Source organism: Neomonachus schauinslandi, chromosome 7 (assembly GCF_002201575.2).
Source record: "Neomonachus schauinslandi chromosome 7, ASM220157v2, whole genome shotgun sequence".
In the NCBI taxonomy this organism is placed as follows: Eukaryota; Metazoa; Chordata; class Mammalia; order Carnivora; family Phocidae; genus Neomonachus; species Neomonachus schauinslandi.
This window is the reverse complement of record NC_058409.1, coordinates 92174859-92191009: the sequence shown is the minus strand read 5'-3', so window position 1 is coordinate 92191009 and position 16151 is coordinate 92174859. Positions and strand designations below refer to the sequence as shown.

The window sequence follows — 16151 nt, the reverse complement described above, 5'->3', positions numbered from 1 at the left end:
TCTTTCTTTCTTTCTTTCTTTCTTTCTTTCTTTCTTTCTTTCTTTCTTTCTTTCTTTCTTTTGTGGAATGCTCTTTCGGTGGAAGATTCATTCTCATTTAGACAACTCTGGAAAAAAAAATGGGGGGGAAGGTGGAGTCAACTTCTGGTGACTTATGGGCAGTTAGAGTCAAATGTTTGAAAAATGGGCTTCTGAATCAGCAGAGATTTTACAAAGTGACCGGTGGACCTGCATACAGATAGGTAGAGCACTGAGATGCCAAGAAATAATGCTACTTCTCTTGCATGTGGCTAATAAAAAGACTTCATTGCTAAATGCAGGGATAGGAAGGTTAATGATGATACATTCTTTTTTAGTATCAAAGATTAACATGATAACTTGCATATTAAGGTTAACTCAGACACACTGCTAATGGAAGAGGCATACAAAATTAATTTTTACAGCACCTCGTAAATGAGGATCACTCACTCTTCTCTGGCTGATGCTCCTTGTCTTGGCAGTGGGTGCACTTCAGTGCCTAGTGGGGCATCTTCAGCCCCTGAGGAATTTGCAGGGCTTGGGGTGTGTTCCCTTCAGTCCTTATCACTGCCAGTCCTTCTCTGGGTGAAGGGAAACCTGAAGGTTGTGACTTGGCAAGGATTTTGGTTTTAATAGTTGATGAGACAATGGAATTGAGCTGAAATGAGAAGAGGGTGGAAGGTGGGAGAAAGAATGAAAGAGAGGAGGGAACAGCTGCTCTCTCTTCATGCAGAAGATTCTCCAAGTTGAGTGTGGGACAGCATCTTTGGGTGGCCACTGTCTTGAGCCCTGTCGAGGACGAAGGCTCAGCTGACAAAGGGAGGCAGGCTGAGATCCGGTGGACTATCTCAGGCAACTTGCTTGACTTCCTCAAGCCTTACTGTGTACACCTGTTGAAGGGAAACTATTACCTTCCATTGTAACAATATTTATTTTGTAACTTTGGTGGAATTTATCTATAGTGAAATACACAAATCTTAAATGTACAGCTCAGTGAATTTTTTACTTATGTATCCAGCCATGCAACCACCACCCATATCAAGATACAGCATGTTTTTACTACCTAGAAAGTTACATACAGAAATTAAAACAAAAATAAACAATAATGGTTTGCACTTATATAGTGCTTACCATGGTCCAGGTGTGCTGGTCCAAGTGCTTTACACATATTATTTTATTCTTTAAACCTTGTGAAGGGAGGAGCTCTCATTTTCTCCACTTTACAGATAAAGAAACAAAGATATAGAGAGATTCCTGCTCTTATCCTCCGCCATTGGCTCTGTAGCACTCATTGTGTGGCCTGGTCCTTAGGGCATCAGCGGGATGAGAATGGAGCCTCCTTCATGCTGACATTTCTTTGCGTTCCTCCTCTTCATAGTCCACTTGATCACTATGCCTTGCTTGTCCTGGGCTAGTAGGCTGTGCATGATGCTCTAGCAGGAGAGTCCTTAAGGGAAAGGGCCAGACTTCAGCTATGTTCCATCCCAGTTTCAACAGTTGGGTACATTATAGGTGCTCTAGAAATAGTGGTTGACTCTTGTTGCCAGAAAACTCTGCCCTCCAACTCCTACTTGCTCCTATTTAGTAAAGTGACAATGTTGACAAGTGTATTGGTTACACCCCCTGGGCAGTTTGGGCTGCTTAGCCATCTTTGGGCTCTTTCTAAACCTGTCTTTGTGATGATCTAAAAATTTCAAGTGAAAATCCCTCATGTTTCCAAGCCCCTTTGAGCTGCCTTGTCCCAACATGTGTCCCCAGACATCCTCATTCAGACCCCAGGTGTTGCTACTTTTCCTTTTCCATCTTTGCTTTCTTCTCCTCCTCTTCCTTGTCTTCTGTATCTTCTTTCCCCTCCTTTTCCTTTTCCTTCCTTTCCTTTCATCATGGTCTTCACCAAATATTAGTGAGGTGCTCTCTGTTAAATACACTATAATAGCCATAATAAATGCTTTTTGGGATGCAGCCATGTTCAATGCATCTTCATATAGTTGAATTTATGCTTACCCATTTGTAGTAGATCATTTTAAGATACATTTAGCCAGCTGTCCCTTTGACATCTCCATTTGAATGTCTTACAGGTACTCCAACTTGACATTTCCAAAGCTGTATTCATTCTGTTCATGAAAACCTTCTCCTCTTCCATTATTTTTCTGCCAGTCATTTGGAGCTAGCTCTCAGATTTTCTTGTGCCTCATTTTTCACTTTCAATCAATCACTAAGGCCTTTGAATCTTCTTATATATGCCTTGAATTTGGTCACTTCTCTCTATCTTTGCCATTTACATCCTGGTCCCATACACCTCTGTGCCATTTATGATGCTTGACATTTTCTGGGCAAACAAATAAATATTTGTTTGCCTGAAAAATAAATGAAAGTGCCATGTAAGGACAAGCGCACAGTCCTGAGCCCTCCTCCATTTGTTGTTTTTATGTTTTGCATAGATATATGACACAAAGGAACTGAAGTCATTAGCTTTTCTCAGGTTCTTCTCAGAGTTAAAATTCCAGTCTGATGTCAAAAGCAGCTAAACACTACTAAACTTTAATGTAGACCGTTAACATTAACTCAGTATGAAAAATTTCTTTAAGAATTTAGTACCAGAAAAAATCTGTTCCTCTTACAGAATTAGTTCTCTTCTACCTTAATGACCAGCAAACTCTAGAACTTGGGTGATTTCCTTTATTGCCCTAACAGTTTATCACACGAGTGAAGGGCTACATTTTATGGGCACTTGGAGCCCTTATGTTAACTTTCACATTGGCATGTCATCTTCTTTCTTTTTCTTTTTTTTTTCTTTTTGGAGTAAGGTAGCATGGGAAGAAATACATAAAACTAATAATAAATATATCAACATGTCATGCCTGAAATAAAATATAAATGTTAATTTCATAGGAGTACAGTTTGAAGTTCATCAGCAGGGACCGAACATAATTGGAAATACAGTGTGTTTCATTGTATGCATTTTTTTATACTGTTCCTATCAATTGACTGGTTCTTTTCTTTATTACACTTGGACTGCCCCAAGGATAAAGACCATATATTGTCTTCCCTTTGTACAGAAAGCTTATTACATGTTGTTGACTGATATTTATTCTGTTTACTTTCTCCTGTCTCACATCTTAGCCCAGTTTCCTCTTCATTGGCTTCAGAGTCCAAACAGAATCTCTTTGATCCTCTTATTAAAATATTGGGCCTAAGTATGTGATTCTTTTTTTTTTTTTTTATTTTGATGTGATTCATTTCTTAAATCACTCTTTTGCTTTGGGCCTTCCAGGGGAGAGCTCATGTGGGATCTGTTGCAGGAATGGAAAAACTAAGCAGGCAAAAGCCCCCACCCCCTCAGGACTGTCTCTGTTCTCTGCCTTCTTAGCTGAGTGCTTTTAGCAAAGAAGAAGAGGCCAGAGGAGAAATTCTCCCCATTTCCACTTTTATTTGTGGGGGGTAAAAGGCAGTGATTTTTCCCCCCTTCTTTGAAGTTTGCTTCCAATTATTCAGCTTGTGTGAAATATATTACACTTCTCTTTTTTTCCCTTTGTAATGAGCAACACTGGATTTTAAATGTGTAGGGCTGTAAATGAGAGGGGCCCCAGCCTCCTCTCCTCTGGAGCTGTTATGGGGAAGGTGAGAGGAAGAGAGAATCAGATGATGATTGGAGACAAGTACACAACTATTCCATTTTGCTAATGCTTGAATCCAGGAGAATTTTCTCATTTAATTCTCTGAAATGAAGGGCCCCTCTGTTAGCCTTAAAATGTAAACAAGAGGCTTTTAATGTGCACTTTTCCCAGAAATAGAATGCTGACTGCTCATATTGATCCAAAACATTGCTGTTGGTTTGTGTTCTTCTTGGTATTCTTAAGTTTTGTGATGGCAGCAATATAGGATTGCTCAGGGGGCAGCTTGAGGATTGCAGGCAAGTGGCATTATTATTCTAAGTTGCAAACAGAAATGTAAAAGGATGTTCAGAAAAAGCTTGCCTGAGCTCTCCGTTAGTCTCTCCACATACAAAAGGGAACATAAAAATCCAAAGCGTATGTCCCAATCATTTCAATTTATATCTACCTCTTGGAACGCAGTCCTCCGAGTTTGGTATTTCAGACAGAAGCGCACTTTGTTTGAATAATACAGGTAATAGCTTCAAATCCATTTCATTCCAGCATGCCTGGTCCAGGTATTTTGTCAAGTGTATATGTCAGCTACAGCTGAAGGAAACTGAAGTTCCAATGTGCTTTGCTTTGGATCCCAAAACTTCTTAGGCATAGCATCAGATCCCCACACCTCTTTATACTTAATAGCTACAACTGAATTTGTATGATGTCTTATTTGGATCCTCTTATGAATTAGGCATTTTAATCCCCAGTTTTAGAGGAAGCAAAATGACCTATCTGAGGCCACACAGCCTACCAATATTAAGGCTGGGACCCGGACCTAGGTCTCTGGACACTCGATCCAGAGTTCTGTCCACTTCCCATCCTTGTCTCTGTGATGGGGTAAAGCCAAGAATGGGAAGGTATTGCTAGAAGGGCTGCTCAGGGAAGGTGGGAAGGTGAAGAAGCGCACATACAGTGCTCCTTAAACATCCCTCCCCCAGCCCCCAGCTACTGTCACTTGGTTTCTTCAAGGACAGCACAGAGTAATAAATATTGCAACAACCCAACACTAAATAGGGTTCTGATTCTGAGAGTTGCCCTCAATGTAGGCAGACCCGGCTCCCTCTCTGAAATCAGCAAACACTCATTCATTCATCTAATACTTATTAGGATCCTACTGTGTGACAAGATTGTTCTAGGAACTGTAGGAGACAGGACTTGATTGAGATTAGACATCTTGCTCCAGGCTCTCACTGTCTCCTAGGAAAAGGTAGTGAATGGTTTGAAAGTCATGATTGCTGTTTGCTAACCAACTGTAGTGAGGTGGGTAAGCTCAATCAATTGCAGCTTGAGAAAATGGTTCGTTGAATTAACAAAATGAAAGTGAATGACTGAACTGAAGGTTGAATCATCAAGTTGATGAATGCTCATCATTGTTTACGATTCCAGGACTGGAATTTGTTTGTGTTATTCCCCTGGGACCCTAACCCTTATTAAAACAAAACAACCAACCATTAAACAAATTAATCAACCAGGATCTTGGATTTTCTATTTCAGGCCAGCTTGAGGGAGCTAACAAATTCAAAGGGTGGCTGCCTCGTGCTGGCAGAATCTAGGAGTTGGGAATGATTGTCTGCACTCATGCACGTGTGAGTGGAACTGGGAGGGTGCTGGCACTGAAGCCAGACAGGTCTATCTTGGAATCTTGCCTTGGTTGTGGTCATGCTAGCTAAGTGACCCTGGGTAAGCTAAGCTGCTTGGAGCTCCTATTTTCTCATCTGTAAAATGGGGTAACATAATATATGGAACAGGTTTTGGTAATGATTAAATAAATTCTCAGTGTGGTGCCGGGCACCGAGAAGGAGTTCAACATATGTTGCCTGTCTCATACTTAATATCCCCCTCTCCCATTCCCTTTCATTCTCAATAGATTTCTGGACAAATGGTTTCTACCTTTTATTAAAACGCATTTGTTATAATGACTCCTACTGCCGAGAAAACTCTGAGTATACCACTGCAAATTAGCTCAGAAAGAGTTAAAGGTGAAAGAGTTCTTGGTTAAGTATAGATTGAAATCCATGAAGCCAGTGAATCGTGTGAGTCTCCAAAGGGCTAAGGGGTGGGGTGAAGAGATTAAGGGATCTGTGTAGCATGGTGTGGAAGAAAGGCAATGGGTCAGGGATGATAAGCCCTGGAGGGGTATGGGTGGTACTGACTGTTCTAATAGGTGTCCTGAGTGCTTATAAATTAATTTGAATTCCAGATGTCACTGAATTAGAATCAAATGGGTGCAAGGGAAGTAAGACACAGCTCTTTGCAGTCAAAAAGCTAACTTGACTTATTTCTCCTCTTGCATGAATTTGAAATGGAGCATAGTACTTTGATGGGAATCTTCCTTTAAAGACGGCCCAGATTATCCAGTATAGAGGCCACTTGGTTCCACCCCAAGCTTTTCCATTTGCTTCTCCTTCCATTAGCCAGGGTTAGGAGGTGGGCGAGACAGTCTTATAATAGGCTAAGCTACACTCATCTGGTATCGCATTGTGAATGTAATTGTTCTAAGCATTAGGGACAAATCAAATTTGGGGTCATGACTCAGTTGGCCATATCTGCACCTTTATTTTCCTAAAAGCACTTTCTATGGAGCTTGATTATGGTTTAATGAGTGAGCTGGCTGGGAGGAGGCTGGTCAGCAGTGGCAGTGCAAAGGGGTAAGTGAAAGTGCAGGTACCTGTCAGAACACACCAATTATGCCCTAATAGCTCTCAGAAGGCGTGATGACAGGGCCACCTCTGCAGCCACTTCACACCATCAGAGAAACGTCAATGGGAATCTTTTCATTCCTTGCTAGTTGAGGCAATGAAATGGTCCCCATGATTAGATCCTAATTTGATAAATCCTAAAATGAATCTATTATTTTCTCACTCAACTGTCCAAAATCCATATGCTTACACATTGATATAGCACATCTAATCCATCAGCAAGACATGTTAACTCTGCCCCACGTCTCTCCACTTCTGTCTCTCGTGCTACAAACTAATCAAGCTTTCATCTTCTCTCTCCATCACTGTTACTGTAAGGAGGCAGGATAGCTTAGTAGATGTGAATGTGGGCTCTGGAAGCACATTTCCTAGGTTAAAATCCCAGCTGTGTGATATTAGGCAAGTTACTGAACCACTCTGAGCTTCAGTTTCCTCATCCAAAAAATAGATATAATGATACTCTCTTCATACAGAGAATGCCTGGTAGATAGTGAGGGCTCAATAAATATTAGAGCTCTTCTTCCCCTCCTTAACAATCCTCTACCGTGTTCTGCCTTCCTCTCTAGGTCCACCCCCAACACTCATTAAAAGTACAAAAACAAAACATGTTTATTTCCCCCAAGGGTCAGACTCCTTACCATGGGCCACATGATGAGACCTGGCCCCAGCCAGACTCTCCAAGTTTGTCATCTCGTTAGTATGCTTCCCGTGTTCCATAATCTGGCCACACTTGGTCCACGTGATTCTTTCAACATGTTAGGCACCTTTCCACCCCAGGGCCTGGACATGCTAGTTCCTCTGCTTGGCATGCTCTTTCCTGAGATCTTTGCAGGCTGTTCCCTTCTCACACTCAGGTCCCAGGAAAGAGGTCTTCTTAACTGCCTCAGGTGGAATGATCTTCCCTGCATGCCCAGGCTCTCTTTCTCCTGTTTGCCAGTTCCTTGTCTTGGGGGCAGCTGTCTGTATTTGTCATTGCAACATCCACTCTAGGGCTCTGGGCCTCCTGTGATTGATGAGCATTTTTGTGCACAACAGCTCCAGGAGGACTTTCTGTCCCCATAGCTGGCACTGGCCTCCCTGGGCTGCCCTTAGGCTGCAGGGGCCTGTGTGCTGAGAGCACTCGCAGGGCCCACGGCTGTCCATTCCCAGGGTTGAAATACCCTAGCTGTTTTGCCCCCGCGGCCCGCACTCCTTCCCGTGCTTGCTTTCTGTGATGCTTGCCTGCCTTTGCAGCCTGCCTGGCCTCCTCCCCTTGATGGTCTCTACTTCTCTACTCCCCTTCCAGTGTTTTCTGGAATACCTCTTAAGTAAGTCACCTTCATCCAAACCTCATCTCTGAGTTTGCTTCTGGAGAATCCCACCTAAGACAATTATTATGCTCTTGAATTGTTTTTGATATCCACTAGAATATAACATCCAGTAGAACAGTGTCTGTTACAGTAATTATTTGATCTCTCCCTCTCTCTCTCTTTACATATATATATAGACATAAATTAATAGACATAGATTAATTCCAGCAACATATATCTATGTCTATATCTATATACTCAAAGATATAAATAGATTACACATAGACTATCAGAGCTTACAAATTATATTTATAATCAGTGTGACATTTTTGGGGCACAAACATACATCCTCTTAATTCCAGCAACTATATATCAATCTACCTTTCCTGTCATCACTATGTTTCTGAGTGGCCAATTTCAACTTCTTATAGGGCATTTTCTTATAGGTTTAGTGCAATGTCATGTTTCATGTTAAATATAAAGGCTATGTGGTAAAAGCAATAGCTTGGACTGAAGGTGAAGTGGGTGTCTACAATAAAGTTCTGGAATTACATTTCTTCTTTAGCATTCACCCCTCTAAGATACCTAAGGAGAATTTTTACAGTTGCTGAGTTCTGAAATCTCTAAATAGGCTGTGTTTGTTTAGTTGGGGAGACATATTTTGGCCCTCAGGCTTCATAAAGTGAAGATGTACATCATGGCAGATGTAGGCTGGAGGGGCAGTGAGGGATGATTCTGGATATTGTAATTAGGTGTGCTTTCAGGGAGGTAAGTAAAGTGAATCATGAGTTGCTGCTGAAGAATGTGGGGGGAAATGCTAGTAGAGTTGTAAAAGGCTTGTAACCTGATCCAAAATATGAAGTTTGTGGGTAGTTATTGATTTCCCAGTGGGTGGAATTACTTTTCTTCATGACACACTGGCTGGAGGAGGGAGGTTGTGAGAACAAATTGCTATCTGTCAGAGGAGCTGTGTGTGGAGGTCCTCCTCCATGTCCAGCTGATCCAACCACATGGCCTCTGACACCTGAACAGAAGAAAAACACTGAGCCAAGCTTGCACTGCTCAGCCATGCCCAGGGAGAATTTTGGGCTTCAATTAGGCATTTTCTCTGTTTGCCAAAAGGGCTGTGGGGAGGACAGGACAAGCCTTGATAACCCCAAGAGGATTGAGCTGAGCTGAATTCACCTTTCGGTCAGTAGGAACTTGGGTAAAGCAGAATGAGTTTCACCTTAAAGCCTGTAAAACATTGACCGGGGTTGAAGAATCAATTAACCTATATTGGTGATAAAGTAAGGAGCTGGCTATGAAACTCCAAGTGAAGGTTGCCACCAGCAGGTTTAGACACGGAGTAACCACACTGAGGATGTGACCAAGCCCCTGACAGATGCCTTGCTTGTGTTTAACCCTTCTCCCTCTGGTGAGAGCAGGGGTTCCGAGTGTTCTCATGTCTCTCCATTGTGTTGGCAGAACTGGGATGCATCTGGGCTCGAAGATCAGCCAACATGTCCCTAGTGGGGATATAAGGTGCCAGTCTCATCTTCGTATATTTCATGAATGATCCTTTTGGCTCTTCCTCACTCCATATCCACTTTGGGGCCTTTCTCTATGGACATCGCTTTACATCCAAAGACCTCTGCTGATCCTCCCTCAGGTGCATGGAGATTGGTGTGGGGCTGGTACTGAACTGGTACGTCTCAGAAAACCTTGAGGTGTACCCCCACTACTGGAAACAATTTGAATTTAGAATGCGGGGTAATTACATCTTTCGTTTTCAGCTTCGGGCCTCGGCTTCATTTCTGAGATGATAACAAGGATCTCACTGCTCATCCCATTACACAGACAATGACCACGTAGTGTGACATATGATTAAGACAGAATTTGAGTGCTACAGGAACATAGGAGAGAGTCACCCAAGTCATATTGGGATGTCAGGAATGCTGTCCTAGGGGTTTTGGCATCTAAGTTAAGACCTAGAAGGCAAGAAGAAGTTAGGTAAAGAAAGATGGGATAAAAGTATTCTGGGCAAAGAAAATAATGTGCAAAAACTGAAGCAGGAGAGGAATAGGCTGGGACAGTGTGGGAAGTAGAGTATGGGGAGGTAATGAAGGGTTTGGTCACAAAGGGCTTTCAGCTATGCCAAAGGGTTCACAATACTCACCCTGAGGACAACTGGAAACCACGGAAGAACTTCAAGCTGTGGGTCCTGTGGTCAGGTTTGAGTTTGGGGGAAATTCCTGCTACTGAGATTGGAAATGGGGAGATAAGTTTGGGAGACTTGGAATGGAGGATGGAGAAGGCTGGCTTGGGGGGCCAGATGGAGATGACTTCATGATGGATTGACGTTGGGTTCAGAGAGAGGAAGCAAGTTGTTTGGTTGATGGTGTGGACTGTGTGACTGAGGTGCCTTCACTCTGAGACCGAGCAGAGGAGGAGCCGACCTGTGGGGAAGATGCTGAGTTCATATGTGGTTCTTAGGTGTGCTTCCCTCTGGAGCTGGGGTTGGGGCTGTGGTCACAGATGTAGTTTTGGCCCTGATGCATCTCAAAATGATTTTCCAAAATGGACAAAGCATCTCTATTTCTTTCTTTCTATGGGGCTAATATTATGGAGATGGAGGCGAGGGAAAGGACCTTCATATTTAGAGTCCCTGAGTCTTGAAATTATTGCAAAAGCATTTGACACTTCAAGAGAGCTATGGATTCTGGCAGTAGCACCTTCTTCCATAGGACAAAACTTTCTCCAAGAAGGAAGAAACCAGAGCCCAGAAACACTGCATTGTCCTCTCTGCCATCACGTCAACAAAAGAAAGCTCCTTCCTGTGAAAATACAGAGTTGAACAGCTCTGCAGTTTCCTAAGTGCTGGTCCAATTACAATTTGGACTTGTCACCTGGTGGCAGATCTCCCAGCCTTTGTCGGGTATCAGGTACTGGGGTAGGTTTGCAGATCTCTGATACTCATTGGCTCTGCCTATAAAGATTGATTTAAGGCTCTGGCAACATTTATCTTTTAAGCCGTTTGTGTTTGTTTGCTTGACAATCAAGCCACAATTTAGAAATGCTACTTCTTGAAGCTTTACAGCTAATATAATTTCATAGCTCCAATTACAAACGAGAAAAATTATTTCATCTCAAAACAGAGGAGCCAGACATTTCTGAGAAATCATAGTTAATGAGAAAATAAAGTACTTTCTGAAAAACAGGCCACATTATTAATGGCCCCCTCAGCTAAAATTTTGCTGACTCTCAGCACCAGGAGGCTTTGTCTTGTGGGGATGCTTGGTTTTGATAATCTGTGAATAGAGGACTTTCAGATTGATAAACCACTGCTTTTGCTGGGGCCTGGTCTGCAGCTCCCACAACATCAGTGGTTTGTAAATAATGCAAACCCATCCACTGTCTTTCCACCTAGCTAATAAACCCTACCTCCTGCCACTTCCTCTGAAGCTGTATTTTGTGGGAATCATAGACTTTTGGATGGGGACTTAACAACCATTTAGTTCACCCCTTCTGAGTCTTTGAATACCTTCTCATCATCCCTATCCATAGGCAACTTACCTACTACTTAAATACTTGATAGGGATGGAGAGCTCAAAACCAGACCTCTCCCTGAGGATCTACTATTTTAACTCTATTTGAAGTAGAATTTAAAGTGTCTTGGGGCGCCTGGGTGGCTCAGTTGGTTAAACGACTGCCTTCGGCTCAGGTCATGATCCTGGAGTCCTGGGATCGAGTCCCGCATCGGGCTCTCTGCTCAGCAAGGGGTCTGCTTCTCCCTCTGACCCTCTTCCCTCTCGTGCTTTCTGTCTCTCATTCTCTCTCTCTCTCTCAAATAAATAAATAAAATCTTTAAAAAAAAAAAAATAAAAATAAAGTGTCTGGTGACTTCCCAAGGAGATCTTCATTAATATCTAAAATCTCCCAAGTAGCCTTTTGCCTTGGATTCATATATCTTTGTAATGGGATCTAACTGAGGATCTCAACAGAACACCAGCAGAATGAACCTTTAAGGAAAAACTTGACCTTTGTTACTACACAGCTCTGTTGTATGAACACTCCTTGTAGGTTGTCACTCCCAAGAGGTAAAAGCACCAGGTTTTTTCTTGTCTATTTACATCTGCCTCTTAACTTCTGTTGGCTCTCTTGTTGGGATGGGCTGGTAACCCCTGACCATTACCTCCCACCACAGAATAGTGATTGCCCCTTAGGGAGCCTTCAGTGAATATAGTAGACTGACTAAATGAATGAATGAGTTAATTAACTACCTGAATGGATTAACCCCTTATCTGGCTTTACATATCTCTTTACATATCACTCTAGGTCCTAGTGATCCCATTTTATAGTTTTAAATGATTTTTAATCTTGAGTCAAAACAGGCTATTTTAGACTTTAAGACATTGTCTTCTTATGCTGTAAACTCAAGACAATTGACTGTTCTTGATCTATTTCTTACCACCTTCCTTTACAGTCCTATTAAATCTTTAGCTTCAACAAAAGACAAAAATGTTGCATTGGAGGCTGGGACTCTAGAGGGGTAGAACCCAGCGCTTATATTCTCATTTATCATCACCTGGACTACTGTAGTGGCATATTCACTGGTCTCTGCCCTTTGCAGAGACCTCTTTTCTTCCTCCAGCTACCCTCTATGCTGCAGGGACATGAATCTCCTTAAAACACATCTTTTGAGGACTCCCTTTTGCCCAGAGACCTGTGGGAGAACAAGACTTTTTGTTGTGTTTTCAATTTCCTTTATTAGGGGTGCCTGGGTGGCTCAGTCGATTAAGTGTCTGTCTTCGGCTCAGATCATGATCCTGGAGTCCTGAGATGGAGCCCCGCATCGGACTCCCTGCTCAGCGGGAAACCTGCTTCTCCCTCTGCCCTTCACCCTGCTCATGCTCTCTCTCTCTCTCTCTCGAATAAATAAATAAAATCTTCAAAAAAATTTTTTTTAAAAAATTTCCTTTATTAGATCTTTATTTTACTTGCGAAATTAACTTCTCAAAGAGGAAGACTTTACAATCCTTATCTAACTTAGTGAGAGAATGCAGAATTCTTAGCTTCTGGCTGGTTTTACTTGTGACAACCTCGGTGAAGGCAGAGTTGGAAAGTTAAGTTTAAGCAAGTTGAGGAAGCCATTCATCTAATGAGTTTACAACTTCAAATGAACTCACCTTGTTTTTCAACATTGAGCTTGCTAACACATATCATTTCCTCTAACAAACAAAAATTTCCCAAGTTATTTGTCAACATCCTTTAGAAGATAACCTTTCTTTTTTAAAATTTTTATTAGCATCCTTTTATTTATTTATTTGTTAAATTTTATTATGTTATGTTAGTCACCATACAATACATCATTAGTTTTTGATGTGCTGATCCACGATCCATTGTTTTCGTATAACACCCAGTGCTCCATGCAGTGCGTGCCCTCCTTAATACCCATCACCGGGCTAACCAATCCCCCCTCCCCCCTCCCCTCTAGAACCCTGTTTGTCTCTCAGAGTCCATAGTCTCTTATGGTTCATCTCTCCCTCCAATTCCACCCCCCTCATTTTTCCCTTCCTTCTCCTAATGTCCTCCATGCTATTCCTTATGTTCCACAAATAAGTGAAACCAGAAGATAACCTTTCAAACAAACTTCTGAATGAACATTGCATCATGTTCTTCTTTCTTTACTCCTTTTAATAAATAGATCTGAGCAAAAATTCAACCTATAGTCATAAGCTATGGACCAGGTATAGATTTAACTTAAATGTTATGGTAACTGGTATGTAAATATTATCCTGTCTTTTCCCTTATCTCTCTAAGGGAAAAATAATGGCTCACCCAGTACATTTCGTTGTACTCAAAGTCCTCAGGCCAACAATTTCTTGAGTCCAAGTTAAATATTATTAAACCTGTGGCCTATGATTTCACCTTAATTTTAAGCAAAGCTGAATCAAAATTTTGGTTGCCTATAACTTTGTTTCCATAGAGCTATAACCTTCACCTCCCACTAAATTGAAGAACTTTCCTTTTAAAAATTATCTTCCATTATTCTACTTCCAAAAGCCTATTCTGCTTACACAGACCTATGTATCCTAAATCCTCACTCTTCCTATGTCAGTGCCATTTACTCATCAATGATCATCTCAAATAATTTATCTTCCATTCATTCAACCAAGATTTACTGAGTTACTACTATGATACAGGTACTATGTTAGGCACTTGAGATTTAGTCTGGCTCTCATGGAGCTTACACTTTGGTTGGATGAAGGGACATTAACTAATTATACTAATTAGAATTTAATTACAAACTTACATTGGTGCTCTGAGAGAAGGGACACAATTCTATCAGAGCCTATAAAGTCTTACATGAATCTTCTAACCAGAGATCATTTCTCCCATCTGAAGCCCTCATGGTATTTTATGACTCTACCAGTTGGGATTCTTTGGTTGTGAGCAACAGAAACCTACTCTGCTAAATTTAAGTAAAAATAATGTATTTGGAAGGTGGGGAGTAGTTCATAGAATCAGAGGAAACCTGGGGAACCAGTCATCGGAGAGGAGAGACCCAGAATAGCAGTGGGAGAAGAAGCAGCAGGCAACCATGGGCAGCCTCTTCAGGGCACTTCCTACCGACAGCTGAGCTCCAAGAAAGATTATATTCTTCATCTAAGAGCATTCTGGTTAAGAGCACAGGCTCTGCAGTCAGACTGGAATCTACCACATACTAGCTATGTACACTTGGGCACGTCCTTCTGTTTCCTCATCAGTGAAATGGGGAAATAGTGGTATCTATCTCCCAAAGTCATTGGAAAGATTGAATGAGGTAATCCATGCAAGACACTTAAAGCAGTGCCTGGCACCTTGTAAGCATTCAGTATGTTAGCAATGGCAGCAATTGTTGTTATTAAAGTTCCCTCAAGATTCAGATTTCAGGGGGTCATCCTAATTAGATGTCCAGCCCTTGTCCAGAGAAGGGCAAGCAGCCTCATGAGAGTATTCCTAGGATTATATTCCACAGAAGGGTGGCTCCCCAGAGTGAAACCAGGGTGCTGTGCCGGAAGAAGGAATAGATATTGGGGTGAGAGAACAAGAGATGTTTTCTTCTTCATCCCACCTTTATCTTATTCTATGTTCTGCCATTGTTCTTTGTTTTTGCTGCTAATCATCACTGTCAAGATTTTAAGTGTCTAATGGGTGAGAACCTTATCTTACTGCTATACTTCTGGAAAGAGAGTGCCTTCCTCATCAAAGATATTCAATACCTGTTTGTTGTATTGAATTAAAATGAAATCTTGGTGTATAGGATTTACATCTTAGCTCCAGAAGCTGAGTGGATGGGTGGAGGTAGCTTGAAAAATTGGGGGAATATTTTTTGGTCCTTGGAAGTTTTGCCATTTTCAAGAGAAATACAGAAACAAAGCTGTGTAGGATTTCAGAACTTTCCAGAAATTTCCTGAGACAGCAATGCTAAGAGAGATACCCTTTTTTGTGAACATTTTAATTTATTTAAAATGAAAACCATTGTGCACAAGGATACAAGTGAAAGGTTGTTCACTTTTGTACTGTTTGTGCCAGTGAAAAATGTTCATCACTAGGGCTATGACTAAATAAAAAAAATATATCCATAATAGAGAATACTATACAACAGCTACGTATAATTAAGTTGATCCCTATTTGTAATAACATAGAAAGTGCTCCAGGAAGGTGAATGTTCCAATAGGTAAGTGAAGAAAAATCAAGGTACAAAACAAGATACAGCAGAATCCCATTTTATGAAAAAGACACAAAAACAAAATGGCATGTATGTTTTATACTGATACATATGTGAAATTATAAAAAGATCACAAAGTTTTATCATCACAGTATAATATATCTTACTTAAGTGGAGGCCAAATCAAAATGATACTACATATTTTATACTGGTACATTTTTATATGCATACACGTACAGAAATTGTATATGTATGTGTATATATATGCATATACAGTCCTTTTACACACATATGTATGGAATAAAAGAACTGGTTTCCTCTGGGGATCGAGTGTTGGGGGAGGGACTGGAATTGTGAATGATGTTCTAAGGAAATCTTCACCTAATCTTTAACATTTAAATTTTTTTGCAAGGAGAATATATTCATGAATTATTTATTTAAAGAAAAATTATCTAGAAGGAAGGAAGGAAGGAAGGAAGGAAGGAAGGAAGGAAGGAAGGAAGGAAGGAAAGAAAGAAAGAGAGAAAGAGAGAAAGGGAGGAAGGAAGGAAGGAAGGAAGGATGGAAGGAAGGAAGGAAAGAAAGAAAGAGAGAAAGGGAGGAAGGAAGGGAGGAAGGAAGGAAGGAAGGAAGGAAGGAAGGGAGGGAGGGAGGGAGGAAGGAAGGGAGGAAGGAAGGAATGATGGAAGGAAGGAAGGAAAGAAAGAAAGAGAAAGAGAGAAAGGGAGGAAGGAAGGAAGGAAGGGAGGAAGGAAGGAAGGAAGGAAGGAAGGAAGGAAGGAAGGAAGGAAGGAAGGAA

At 41.4% G+C, this 16151-nt stretch overlaps 1 protein-coding gene across 1 annotated transcript in view; it reads left to right on the top strand.

Moving 5' to 3' along the window:
- Nucleotides 1-16151, top strand: part of DOCK2 (dedicator of cytokinesis 2) — a 412121-nt gene that overhangs the window by 138474 nt on the left and 257496 nt on the right. The gene's annotated exons all lie outside the window — the stretch shown is intronic.